The sequence below is a fragment of the Protopterus annectens genome, chromosome 12.part0 (genome assembly GCF_019279795.1).
Source record: "Protopterus annectens isolate FY-2018-M chromosome 12.part0, PAN1.0, whole genome shotgun sequence".
In the NCBI taxonomy this organism is placed as follows: domain Eukaryota; kingdom Metazoa; phylum Chordata; order Ceratodontiformes; family Protopteridae; genus Protopterus; species Protopterus annectens.
In genome coordinates this window covers 1,228,835,871-1,228,849,281 of record NC_056746.1, presented here as the reverse complement: position 1 = coordinate 1,228,849,281, position 13,411 = coordinate 1,228,835,871, and the positions used below count along the sequence as shown (strand labels likewise).

At 36.0% G+C, this 13,411-nt stretch overlaps 1 protein-coding gene across 1 annotated transcript in view; it reads left to right on the top strand.

Annotated features, from left to right (window-relative positions):
* PTPRT (protein tyrosine phosphatase receptor type T) overlaps positions 1 to 13,411 on the top strand; it is a 3,212,182-nt gene that overhangs the window by 1,110,643 nt on the left and 2,088,128 nt on the right. The gene's annotated exons all lie outside the window — the stretch shown is intronic.

The window sequence follows — 13,411 nt, the reverse complement described above, 5'->3', positions numbered from 1 at the left end:
GGTGTAATACCACTTACACCTTTTTCTTCTTCCTCACAGTGGACGTTCAATCTGCCGGAACGTAAAGGCAGAGATTGTGAAGGTTGTTGGATCCGTTTACCCATCAGGAGAACCAAATTCCCCACATTGCAATAGTAGGTGGTTCACTGGACTCAGCTCCTTCCATAGCAGCACCACTCAAAAACAGATAAACAGAACAGCAAACTGAGTAAAAAAGTATTGGAAGAAACAGACCAGGATCCACAAACGGTCTTTATTGAGCGCTTTTGTTTTCTAAAATAAAAAAACTTCATCAGAATAAGGCAAATACAAAGAATCAACAACTGACCCAACTTATATAACACTCTTAATCACACATGTGTTAATTGTCAATCCACTTAAAGGTATAAGCCTCTAAAACACATTCACAAACACACACAGAAAACATTAAATATATTCCCTAAAAAGTGAAGAACAACATCTACAATGTAAAATTATTTCATTAGTAATAAATATTAATGGAAATGGACAGCATATAAAATTACATGCAACTTATTAAACGACTCTGCATAAGTATAAATACTTTGTAAATTCCTGTAGCTATACTTAAAATAATTGGCACATAATAACTATATGCTGTTTACATATAGCCCTCTGCCCTCAATCTAAGTATAGAGCTAATAGAAATATATATATATATATATATATATATATATATATATATATATATATATGTACTAAATCCAAGATCGTACAATGTCAGGGAAATGACATATTTCCCAACCTCATGATCTAGATATGTCGCCTCACAGCAAGAGGTTCTCCAGTTCGATTCTCGGCTGGAGAGCCTTCTGTACAGAGTCTGCATGTCCTCCCCACAGTCGAGTGAATTTAAAGACATGCAGGTAGGTGTGAGCATGTGTGGGTGTGCCTTCTTTGAAGGAGCAACTCGATACTTTAAAAATTCACGACCAATCCTTAGCAGACCGGAGTTCCGCTGTGGTGATCCTTAACCAGAAAAAGCCGAAAGACAGTTAAATATTTCATATATATATATATATATATATATATATATATATATATATATAAAATTATCATGTTTCTAGGCTGTTGCTCAGCGCATGTGTAGTACAGTGTCAACATTTGCAATGTAGATGCTTAGTCGTCAGTGTTGATGTTGTGAATATTGACATTTGGGTGTTTCGATAAAAGTACACCAATATAATACTGATAGCTATGGATATACCATGGACATAAGTGTACACACCCCTGTTAAAATGCCAGGTTTTTGTGATATAAAAAAATGAGACCCAGTAAATCATTTCAAATATTTTCCCACCTTTAATGTGACCTATAACCTGTACAATTCAAGTGAAAAACAAATCTGTTGTGGAAAAAATATAAAAAATAAATTTACAATATGTTAGTTGCATAAGTGTGGATACCCTTAAACTAATACTTTGTTGTGTGTGCACACCCTTAAACTAATACTTTGTTGAAGCAGCTTTTGATCATATTTGCTAAGATGTTAACGTGTGCTATCTTGACTTATTGGCCTGTCAGTAAGTTGGTCCACTTGACAGTTTCAACGTTTTCAACTTAACTAGCAGCTGCTCAATGATTTTTCTGTCACCTGGGTCATTCTTTTTCTCTTTCTTCATTTTTATAAAGTTATGTGAAATGAAAGATAAATATATGTTGCTAACAATATATTTATTTGAGATAGCTGTACAGCAAAGTGTTCTAAGAAACTACCAGGCATCTTTCATTAACTGAGCTGATAGTGAGATTCATGGAAGCCATAGAGCAGTCTGTTCTCCCACCATTTTTGTGGTCTGGATCCTGTTGTGATGATGTCAGGCAGAATGCATCACATCTTTTGTGACTGATTATTTCTGCTGGGTCTTACTGCTAGTCATATGTTATTCAACAGCTTCAGTCAAACACTCATTGATTGCCAGATTGTAAAAGTTTTTTGCGTTTATGGAGAACAGAAATATCATTATCAGATATGTCCTGTGTGCAGAATATGAAATAAAGATAGATGTACCTAGGAGATTATATTTTCAAAAATAATATTTAATTTATGTGAAAGAAACCTCATTAAAGAAACAGGTGAATGCATTGCTGCAGATGGTATTACCTCACCGAAGAAGTGGTAAAAAGATGGAAAATCAGACATTAATTCTATAGACTTTCTTGTGCTTAGGGACACTGTACAAGAACTAAAGTCTTTGTTTTATTTATACCATTGTGTATATTCCACTCATCTGTAGTGGATCAGAAAGTCATTAGAACCTTCACCGTATGCTATAAAATCATATGTTACTAGAATGTCTTACACGATATACAGGTACTTTGTTTTTTAAATTACTTGTTAGTAAGTATTCTTCATATGGTAAAGTTTTGGTTTAATTGTTGGTGGTGCTATGCACATATAAGGAGCCTAGGAGATGTGTACATCCATGTATCCCCTAAAAACTCAGAAACAAAGTAGTGGGTTTACTTAGCCAGTAGGGAGAAATGAATCAGATGTCACCACTTTCACAACAATGATATTCCAACAGGTATAAAAAACAGTTTATTCCAAAAAATGGATTAAAAGTTAAGGACTTTTATCCAAATAACTCAGGACTTCTTCAAAACTAGTTAACATAAAATCCTATTAGTATTGAAATACCAGAAAATTAATTGATTAAAAAAGCATATGACAATAAATGTAGTCATCAAAACATTAAAGGGCCAGCACAAATGTATTAGTGTGATCTATAAACTCAAAATAAAAAACATTCTAGTTTACTGGGTGAACAAATACATGCATGCAAATATGGATTAGTTTGTGTCAATCATACCTTTGCTGATCTCATTTTCAAAACTGAATCAACAGACACTTGGTCATTAAGACCAGGGAATGTGGAAGCATTTCATCTAAGTTGCCACACTAGCATCAAGTGAGTACAATAGGAAACAAGAATAGAATACATGGAGTTGGTATAGACAAGTCCAGAAATAAGGAAGATATTAGTTTGCCATTATCTCTAGCTTTGTTGACAGTATCTATATAGGTTAGAAGGGCAGTGCTAATACTGTGGGAAGGATGGAAGTCATGTTGTGTAGAGGAAAGGAGTTTTTCCTACAGGAGGTAGTTTAGCAATTGTTTTTGAATATTTTTTTCAAGTATTTTGGTGAGAGAAGATAAGATTGCTATAGGTCTAAAGTTATTGATGTTTGTTGAATTTCCGCCTTTATGCAGAGGGATAATATGTGGCTTTTTCCAGAGGCAGGGAAAGTGAGATTCTCAGATTGACAAGTTTATGAGGACTGAGACAGGATAGGCATTGCTACTGGCTGCTATTCTTAAGCACTTGCTTTTAAAGTCATCAGCTGAAGACGAGCACAGTTTAAGAGTAGTTCTATACAGTATGTGGGCACAGGTTTGAAGGTAAAAGTGGGTGTGGTGATATGTGGATATTGGGATTAGATGTTGAGGAATCCTTGGTTAGAGATGCTATACCAGTTGTTTGTTAGACTGTGTTTTTCGTGCCTGCCAGCAGTCGTTGTGAGTAGGACGCTTTTTATCCCTGGACTGTTCTTTGTCGTCCTGTTGCATTTGCAAAGTTTCTTTGACCGGATAGTGATGAGGGGTACTTTGTTAATAGTGATCGCTGTATATTTGTGATCGTTTTTATGAGATATGAGGCAAGATCAGGGCACATGTATAGCTGCAATTAAGGTCAGTACTAGTAGAGACTGTGATGTTGCGACACTTGTAAATATGCTATCAGCAGCACAAGTGAATGTAAGTTCTGTACTTTATAACAATAATAACAGATCGCAGTTTCCTACTCCTGGATTGCTATTTGCTGCTTTGTGCACGATTCATCAGTACTGTTTGTTCAGGAGATATTCTTGTTATCTAAGATGTAAGACAGCATACTGGGTTTGTTTGCTTATTGGAGCATTTATATAAAGGAATTGTATGTGTTTAGTTAGCGACTCTAGACATGAGTCAGTGAAGATGTCATGGTTGTATTTATAAATAGAAACAGTGCATGTCTTCACTCAGAAAACATCATTTCTTGCTTCATGTTTTGTGTTTTGTTCAAGATTTTGCACAGTTTTTAAAGATGTAAGGCGAGAACTTTAGCAGGCTCATATTGCCAGATTGAGGGGTTTTAATATGTTATTTATGTATAGTATAGTCTGCTTAAGGTATTTTTGCCACGGTTTTAAATTGTTTTTAGATTGTTTCCGTTTTTATTTTAACATTGTTTCTTTAACAAGCAATGACTCACTGTTTGTTAGTAATTATCTAATCAGTGTTTAATTGGTTAGTTTGAGCGCCAAAAGTTTTTGTATAAAAGGTTGTCATTATCAAGAAGCGTAGTACAGCTACGTGAAAGCGCTTGTGTGTTTTTACTCTAAATAAAGAAGCTTCCTGTACCTGTGACTATCTCCGTGTGGTGACTCCAGTGGATTTTGTGTCTTTCAGATGCTATACTATCTGTAAGAGATGAAATATATTGCAATTTTGAGTGATAAGTTATCAGGATAGGGGTTTGGGTTGAATTTTTCATCGGGATTCGGGATGTAAAATTTCTTTAATGGATGTCCAAAATATTTTAGAACTGTTTAGTATTATTCTGAAAGTTCTTATAATATAGCATGTTGCCTTCATGTATTTGCTTTTAGCATGATTGTGAGGCATTGTGAAGTTTTCAAGGTATCGAGCTGTTTAATACGTTTGTCCATGTTTTCCATGCTTTTTCTCTGTTCTGCATTAGCATTTTACTTTTTTTGAATAGATAGATTGCATTACTTGTTTTTAGTCTCTTTCTTCTAGGAGGTGCAAGGTTATTTAATTTATTTTAAAAAAAGTTGTATTAAATTCAGTTACACCATTCTCTACGGGGAGGATTTTTAGGAAGTTCTAGTCAATAGACAGTGTAGTAATGAACATTTCTGGATTAAACTTGGAAAGGTTACATGTTGTTTTCTAAATATAATGTTTAACTGGATGTGTGAGATGTCTAATTATATAGATTGGGAGATGATCACTGGGAGAGTCTGACATTGTACCTGTGGTGGAGTATTTGATAGGGTCTGATACTAGGATCCAGTTTAGTAGAGAATATGATGTCTTGTTAAATGGGTGGGGTTATTTAGTTGTATGAAACCATATAAATTCATGCTAGATGTAGGGGAGTTAGAGTTTATGTCCAAACAATGGACATTCACATCACCTAGTAATATTTTTCTTGTGGAAACGTTAAATGGATAGCCAATGTAGGATATTTTGCAGTATAGCTGTATTGCCACCAGGAGAGAGATAAAGGACAGTAATTAATATTTGTTTTTAACTGTTTAGTTTGAGAAAAGCAATAAGAAAATCTGCTGAACTGAATTTTGGTGTTGGTTTGCTTTAAGGGGAGATGTGGTAGGTATTGGGAAATATTAAAGCAATACCACCACCTTTCCTCTCTATATGGTCATTATGGATGATATTATAGCCAGGAGGTATATCTTTTGACTTGTTTACGCTGTTTTTAATCTAAGTTTCAGTTACACTGAGAACACCAGGCTTATGTTGGGTAATCCAGGCATGTAGTTCAACAGTTTTATTTCTTATACTTCAAACATTTATTTCAACAGAAATTAGATGACCAGGAGTGGGGATTGGCTGCTGTTGAGTTACAGAACTGTATGGGAGAGGAGAATTAACTTTGTATTCATTGTGATAGGTGTGGCCAGTATTAGGGTGTGTATCTCCTCCTAAAAGTATTTTACTATATCGGGGAATTAAGCATACTCGTGTTTTGGAGAGGATTCTTGCAATTAATTTTGTTTTAGTTGAAGTTCAATTAATCAGCCTATATTTGGAATAAAAGTGAGGGGCAATATTAAATAGGTTTGGTGCAATGTTTGAAGTGTGTAAAGAAGAAATATGGCTAGGTAATTAGGACAGAGTTGGAGAGATGTTGCAATATGCTATTCAGTCATGACAGGATGAAAGATGGCACAGTAGGAGGGGAAGAACAGAGGATAAGCTGAAGAACAGCATAATTAAGTCCAGGTAGCTGTCTTTTATAAATGTCAGGTAGTGGGGAGGTGGCAATGAAAAAGGAAACAAGAAGTTGCAGGGCAGTAAGAGATTCAGTGATGGTGGATTCTGAAAGCTGGAAGAGGAAACTATAAGGAGAGAAACATTTTCTATAAAAGAAAACAAGAAAGTTGTTCTGGTATTTTCTTTGAAATGTAAGGAATAGGGAGTATTAAATGTTAGAGTATTATAATAAATTCAAAATAAGAAGAAATTAGGGTTTATTTGGGAAAAGAAAAAGATACAATGTGGAATAGATAGGTACTTTTAGGGAGGGTTGTGATTATAAATGGATATAGTGCAAAGCAGTATGTGAGGGAGAAAGATAATTGGGAATTCGACTAAAATTAGAGAGAAAGTAGAAGGAAACCAGAAACAGAAATGTATGTAGTGAAGTAGAATGGTCATTTGGGGAGAGTTTTAGAATAAGATTCATAAGTGAAATGTGTGTGTAGGAAGTATAATATTAGAGTAAGAGTGGCTGGTTGGGCTCAGGTCAATTTATAACTGAGCAATCACTTTATAGCCAGAACAAAGTAATAAACAAAGAGATGCAAGTAAAACAAGATGCCTGCCATTTCCTGAGTCTAAATAACTGGCATATGCAGTACAGTCTACTGATCAAGCAAAAGGGGACAGTGGCCAGTTTAGTAAGAGGTCCTTAGACTGCACAGACCGTTTCACAAAGCCTTAAAATCACAGACCAGGCATGTATTCAGCTGATTAAAGTTAATATGCAACAAGGTTCTTTATGACAAATATGTTTACATTAAACACTGAAAAATTCTCAATAAATTTGTAGATGCAGGGCCTTTATGGCAGAGCTCCTCCAATACTGAGGTCAGATGTAGTGACTGTGGCTATTAAACACTGAACAAAAATTCTCAGTAAACTTCTAGGTATAGGTGCAGGGTCTTGTGGCATTTGCTCCTCCAACATTAAGGTCAGATGTAGTGACTGCAGACTATTAAACAGTGAAAAAAATTCTCTGTAAACTTGTAAGTGTAGGTATGTTACTGCGACTTAAAACATTGATATTTTCTATTTACTATATACAAGTTTTGAAGGAAATTAATAACAGATTTGTTATGATTGTAGAGGAAGTTTATAGTCTTGGAAGACATTGTGTAAAATATTTATTAATTTTACATTTTTAGATATTTATTTTTAAATTAGGTTTCCCAGTAATAATAATTCCTTCTCCTTTTATGTTTTCCAGGTGTAGACTTTCAGATACCATAAGATCACTTATTGTCAATATGGACCCTTGTTAAAAGAGAAAAACATTTGATTAATTACTAAATTAAACATAGTGCATATAATTACGGATGCAAAATGTCATTCAGTAAACATTAACAGAATGTCTTCCTGAGCTCTCCCTGTGTATGTCAATATATTTGAGTGTAAGATGGAGTTTTACTATGAGCAGAAGGTGAGAAAATGAAGATTTGCTTGAAATATTATTTTATGAATTATTTCTGTTTGACAGTTGGCAGAATGTTAAGGCTATGAGGTGCAGTTTCTGGGGTACAGGGTTTGATTGCCTTCGCTCTTATTTCCATTTCATCAGACAATGTTCAGTCTCCACTGAAATAGTAAGTGGGTATTGCTGCTGCTGTTGTTGTTGTTATGATTATTATTATTATTTTCAAAATAATTAGTGCATTTTTGGGTGGTACAAAAAATTCAAGGACTCTTGACATGATACTGTATGTTGTACAAGCTATGTGCTAAACCTGAAATTATATATTTAACTGAAGGTAACATGGCTTGTTTCATTGTGATATGCTGCTTTTCTGTGAGACAGTGCTTGTCAGACAATGATGTGTTCTGAGAATGAATTTGTGGTGCTAAGTGTTGACATTTACAGCGTGTGATTTATCTCAACGGTACTTTGCAGGCATACACCAATGAATATGCTGTTGTGTGGGAGGTATCCTCTGGGGATAGGTATCTTGGTAAGACAGAAGCTTCTTACAGCTTTACAATGGGACTTGTCCCACTTGCATGTTGTGGTCAAACGCAGTGCTGTTTACCTGGTGGGCACAGGCAGAAGAGTGGAATTAAGTGTACAGTGGCGTAGGTCTTAGCTACAGCCCTGACCATGAACAGACGTTCTAGTGCTATAACTGACTGCAACCCTGATAGGTCTATAATCTACATAGTAAGTCAATGGAAAGAGAAAAAAATGAAGCAGTCTGACTGGTATTTATACAAGAAAAAAGTCTGTCACATTGAACTCTGCTCCACATTCCCATTCCAGCTCCTCAACCTAAGTTGGTTAATTTCTGTGTGTGTTTTTGGAGTATGAACCTTTTTATAACCAAGCCAACATCTGATAAATTTTGCATTAACGTGGATGAAATAACTTATTAAAAATCATATTTTTTTGAGCTCAGCGGTTTTATTTTTTTCATACCCAAAGCAAAAAACTTATATATACCAACTCCATGTTTACCAAACATTGAAGAAAAGGGAATATTTTAAGACATGGCCATCTTAGACTTGATATATACACGTTTGTTGTTTGGATATTCTGTCTCTGTATATTGGTAGTCACTCATGCAGGTCCTGACATTTCAAATGGTTACCTATAAGTACTGAATCCTGGGTAGGTTGTTTATAAATGATTTTGAGGTAGATGAACAGCCAGATTCACACAGACCGATAAAGGGATAGAGGTATTTATTTCAAAATGGCTGAAAAATAGGTAGGCTCAACAAACTTCAGAAAAACCTGATTATAGAAAAAAAAAATTAATAACAGGCAGAACAGAATATTATATGAAAAAAATATTGTAGAAACTTATAGGGTAAACTACCGAACAACCATTTTCAAGATAGATGAAAAGTTCTAAAAATCACTGATTGGGCCAGCTAAACACAATGGGAGATGTTTGATGAAATGTATTACTAAAAAGGTCTGTGGGAAAGGTAAAAGTAGACTTTAACATTTCAGTAAAAGTTATCCTCCTGTATAGCTAAATACCTGGAAAAAAGACAAATAATTATTTTCTTTTTTATTCTGCATTTTTCCTTCTTTGAGCAGAATTCCAGGAATCTTAACACGTAAGAGGTATAGTAATCATAATGAAACTCTTGTTTCCTTTTTCTGTTAATAGGCATAACAGTCATATGTGGTCCCTTACGTGAGTGGACTCGCACTTTGATAATGGACAATGATAGGTATTTCACACCGGACACAATACAAAGAAACATTCTTTAAAATGCACTTTGGATTCTAACAGGTGGCTATATAAAAAAAAACATATGCATAATTTTAAAAACACATGTATATTAGAAAACAGATTAAGTGCAATTTTCTTTCATTTAAGACTAGCCATTACTGTTGTAGTCTATGAATATGACAACTGTGGCCTTGACAAAATGAAATGTCCCTTTGACATTCCTGAGGAGGTATGTGACATCTGTGAACAGTAAAGAATATCAGCAGAATTTTTTTAATACTTCTCAGCTACTGTGATTAAGACAGATCACTGGGATGTTTGCCATCAAACCAACTTGTGCTCCATGCAAGTTCACATACGCTCTTTTTTAAACACCTTTATTAAGTTATCACTTAGGCCACACATACACTAATAGAAAAGAAAACAATCCATATTAACATTTTTCATTTACATACATTATACATTACATATATGTTTTATTTCTTCACAATATCTCTGCTTTAGTGCAAAACTACAAAACTTGCTCATTTCCTGCCTCTCCTTAAACCTCCGCCTGAGCATTAGTTTGCATGCATTTTTCCCACAAAGTCCTTTTATTTCTATATAATTTGCTCCTTCCTTTTTGTAAAGATATCCTTTCCAGTTATTTTCTCTCTTGCAATATTCAGTACTTCAAATACAGTAGGTCTACACTTTGATTTCCATTGTCTAGTAATTGCTGTTTTGGAAACCAATACAATTAAACTTAATAAGGCTTGCTATGTCTAGGCAATTCAAATCCTGTAACTAAGCTCAAAAGAATAGTTTCCTTAGCTAAAGCCATTTTACCAATATTTCTGACAGAGTATACTTGTAAGGATTTTTTAAAATATATCAGCTCATTATACTCCCAAAAATGTGTTCCCATCTACCTCTTTCTTCTTCATCACATCTCCTACATTTTCTATCTACCTTAGGAAATGGTGTATCACAGATTCCTAGGTATATGCTAGGCTAATGACCACCAGGGCAATTTTAAGTCTAAATGTGCATTCCAGCCCAGTTGTGTCCCTGTGCACTGTGGGTATTTATTAGGAAGAGCTACATTAGTTAGGAGGTTTTTAGACATGTGAGGCGATATTTTACTTTGGGCATTACTGTCTGCCTCTATCAGAGACATGGGGGGAGGGGTCAGACCATGGATGAATTTCCAATTTCCTATTCATTGATTAAGGTAGTGCTTAAATAGGATTAGGGATGGACTCTGCTTCATATGGACGGGGAGCCTGTTCTACAGCATGGAAAATCCTCTGACACACACATCTGTTTGCCCAACATGTCTCATTTATGTCACAAACAAAATTTAAATCTTTAAATCTAGTGATTCTACATAAAAATAAATAAAAATAAAAATACCTATGCAGACAGTTCCAGGAAAAGATTCTAAACAGGCTAGACTTTGTTGCTTACTTGGGAGCCATACATATGTCCTTCCATTGTTCCTTTGTAAATTGTTTTTCCAGTCTCTCTCTCTCTTTTCCAATCTTTTGTAACCTCTTCCAATTGATTTGTATAGCTATCATGCACTATATTTTATATACCCTACTAATCCATTATTTAGCATTCTAGATTCAACTAAAACAGTTTACTATCATAAGGCTGAAATGCGATACTATCGACTTAAAAAACTGAAAATGGAGTGTATCAACGTGTAAAATGTCAAATCTGCATGTTAATATGCGAACTTGACCTTACTCTACATTAATAGAATACAGTCCTACAGTGCACCAGACGTAACGTGGGGATTTTGCAGGGGAGGCAAGCCCTCCTGCACCCCCTGCAAATTATATAGTCCAACTCCAAGATTACTCTACAGTGGGGAAAAGGGTACATTTCCTGATCTTCACTGTACCACGATCTCTAGTTCAATGACGGAACTCATCTTTGTGAATGCACTGAGCATTCACTAAAACAAAACTCACACAAGGGAAGGATCAGCAACATGGGTCAGTCAAATGTCATTTGACAACCTGTGGTTGCCGAAACTTCCCTCGGCAATTTAAATGTAAACCAACTAAAACCTCTAGTAGAGCAGGTCTTACACTTAGGACTCCCCTTTCCTTTTTTCTTTGAATATACTGTGATATTATACTAATAATATAATATTATAATATAATATAATATAATAATATAATATAATATAATATACTGTGATATTATACTAATAATATAATATAATAATATAATATAATAATAATATAATATACTGTGATATTGTTCCCTGTTAGGCAAGACAGTCTCTAACCTGTAGTTCAAACATCTTCTTGGCCTCATCCCACTCTATTACCTTTCTGTCTGTAATTATTTACTTGGAATACCTTAGATCCTTTTCCACTTTTTCCAGCAAATTCCAGCCCGTTCTTCGTTATTTTCTGTACTCCTACTTGCTGTCATCCTTACTGGCAAAATCTTTTTTCTCCAATCCCATGTCAGCTTAGTTCTTAGAATACTGTTTGCAGCTTTATGAATTTAATAGTCTGTATTTTTGTTGTTCTCTTCAAGTATCCACATCCAAAACCCCGCATTTTCCTTCTTCCTTGAACCACCCCAACCCCCGCATCTTCATTACTCATTGACACTCTGAGTTATTATAATCTTCGGCTTGTGTCATCTGTATGAGTCTTTACTCCAAGTCTCTAAAATAACCTTTCAAATCAGGTAATCCCTAACCACCTTGTTCCATTGGGAAGATCAGCTAATCCCATTTAACTCTTGACTGTGTTTACAATGTAGGTTTATATTTTCTTTAATCTGTCTGGTTATCCGCATTATTAAGATCATCATTCATCATCATCATCATTCTCTTTCGGCTTTTCCCGTTAGGGGTCGCCACAGCGGATCATCTCTTTCCATTTCTTCCTATCCTCTGCATCTTGCTCTGTCACACCAACCGCCTGCATGTCCTCTCTCACCACATCCATAAACCTTATCTTAGGCCTTCCTCTATTCCTCTTACCAGGCAGCTCCATCCTTAGCATCTTTTTCCCAATATACCCATCATCCCTCCTCAGCACATGTCCAAACCAACGCAATCTCGCTCTCTTGCTTTGTCTCCAAACTGTCCAACATGAGCTGACCCTCTAATATACCGATTCCTAATCCTATCCATCCTAGTCACACCGATTGCAAATCTTAACATCTTTAACTCTGCCACATCCAGCTCCGACTCCTGCCTTTTTGTCAATGCCACTGTCTCCAACCCATATAACATAGCTGGTCTCACTACACTCTTGTAGACCTTCCCTTTCACTCTTACCGATACCCGTCTGTCACAAATCACTCCTGACACTCTTCTCCACCCATTCCACCCTGCCTGTACTCTCTTCTTCACCTCTCTTCCACATTCACCATTACTCTGAACTGTTGATCCCAAGTACTTAAACTCGTCCACCTCTACCAACTCTGCTCCCTGCATCATCACCATTCCTCTACCCTCCCTCTCATTTACACACATATATTCTGTCTTAGCCCTGCTGACCCTCATTCCTCTGCTCTCTAGAGCATATCTCCACCTCTCCAGAGTCTCCTCAACCTGATTCCTACTCTCACTACAGATCACAATGTCATCTGCAAACATCATAGTCCACGGGGCCTCCTGTCTGATCTCATCTGTCAACCTGTCCATCACCACTGCAAATAAGAAAGGACTCAGAGCTGATCCTTGATGTAATCCCACCTCCACCTTAAACGGATCTGTCACTCCCACTGCAGTCCTCACCACTGTCACACTACCCTCGTACATATCCTGTACCACTCTTACGTACTTCTCTGCCACTCCCGACTTCCTCATACAATACCACAACTCTTCTCTAGGCACCCTGTCATATGCTTTCTCCAAGTCTACAAAGACACAATGCAACTCCTTCTGACCTTCTCTGTATTTCTCCATCAACACTCTCAGAGCAAACATTGCATCTGTAGTGCTCTTTCCTGGCATGAAACCATACTGCTGATCACTAATCATCACCTCCCTTCTTAACCTTGCTTCCACTACTCTTTCCCATAACTTCAAGCTGTGACTAATCAGTTTTATCCCTCTGTAGTTACTGCAGCTCTGCACATCACCCTTATTCTTAAAGATGGGTACCAAAACACTTTTTCTCCAC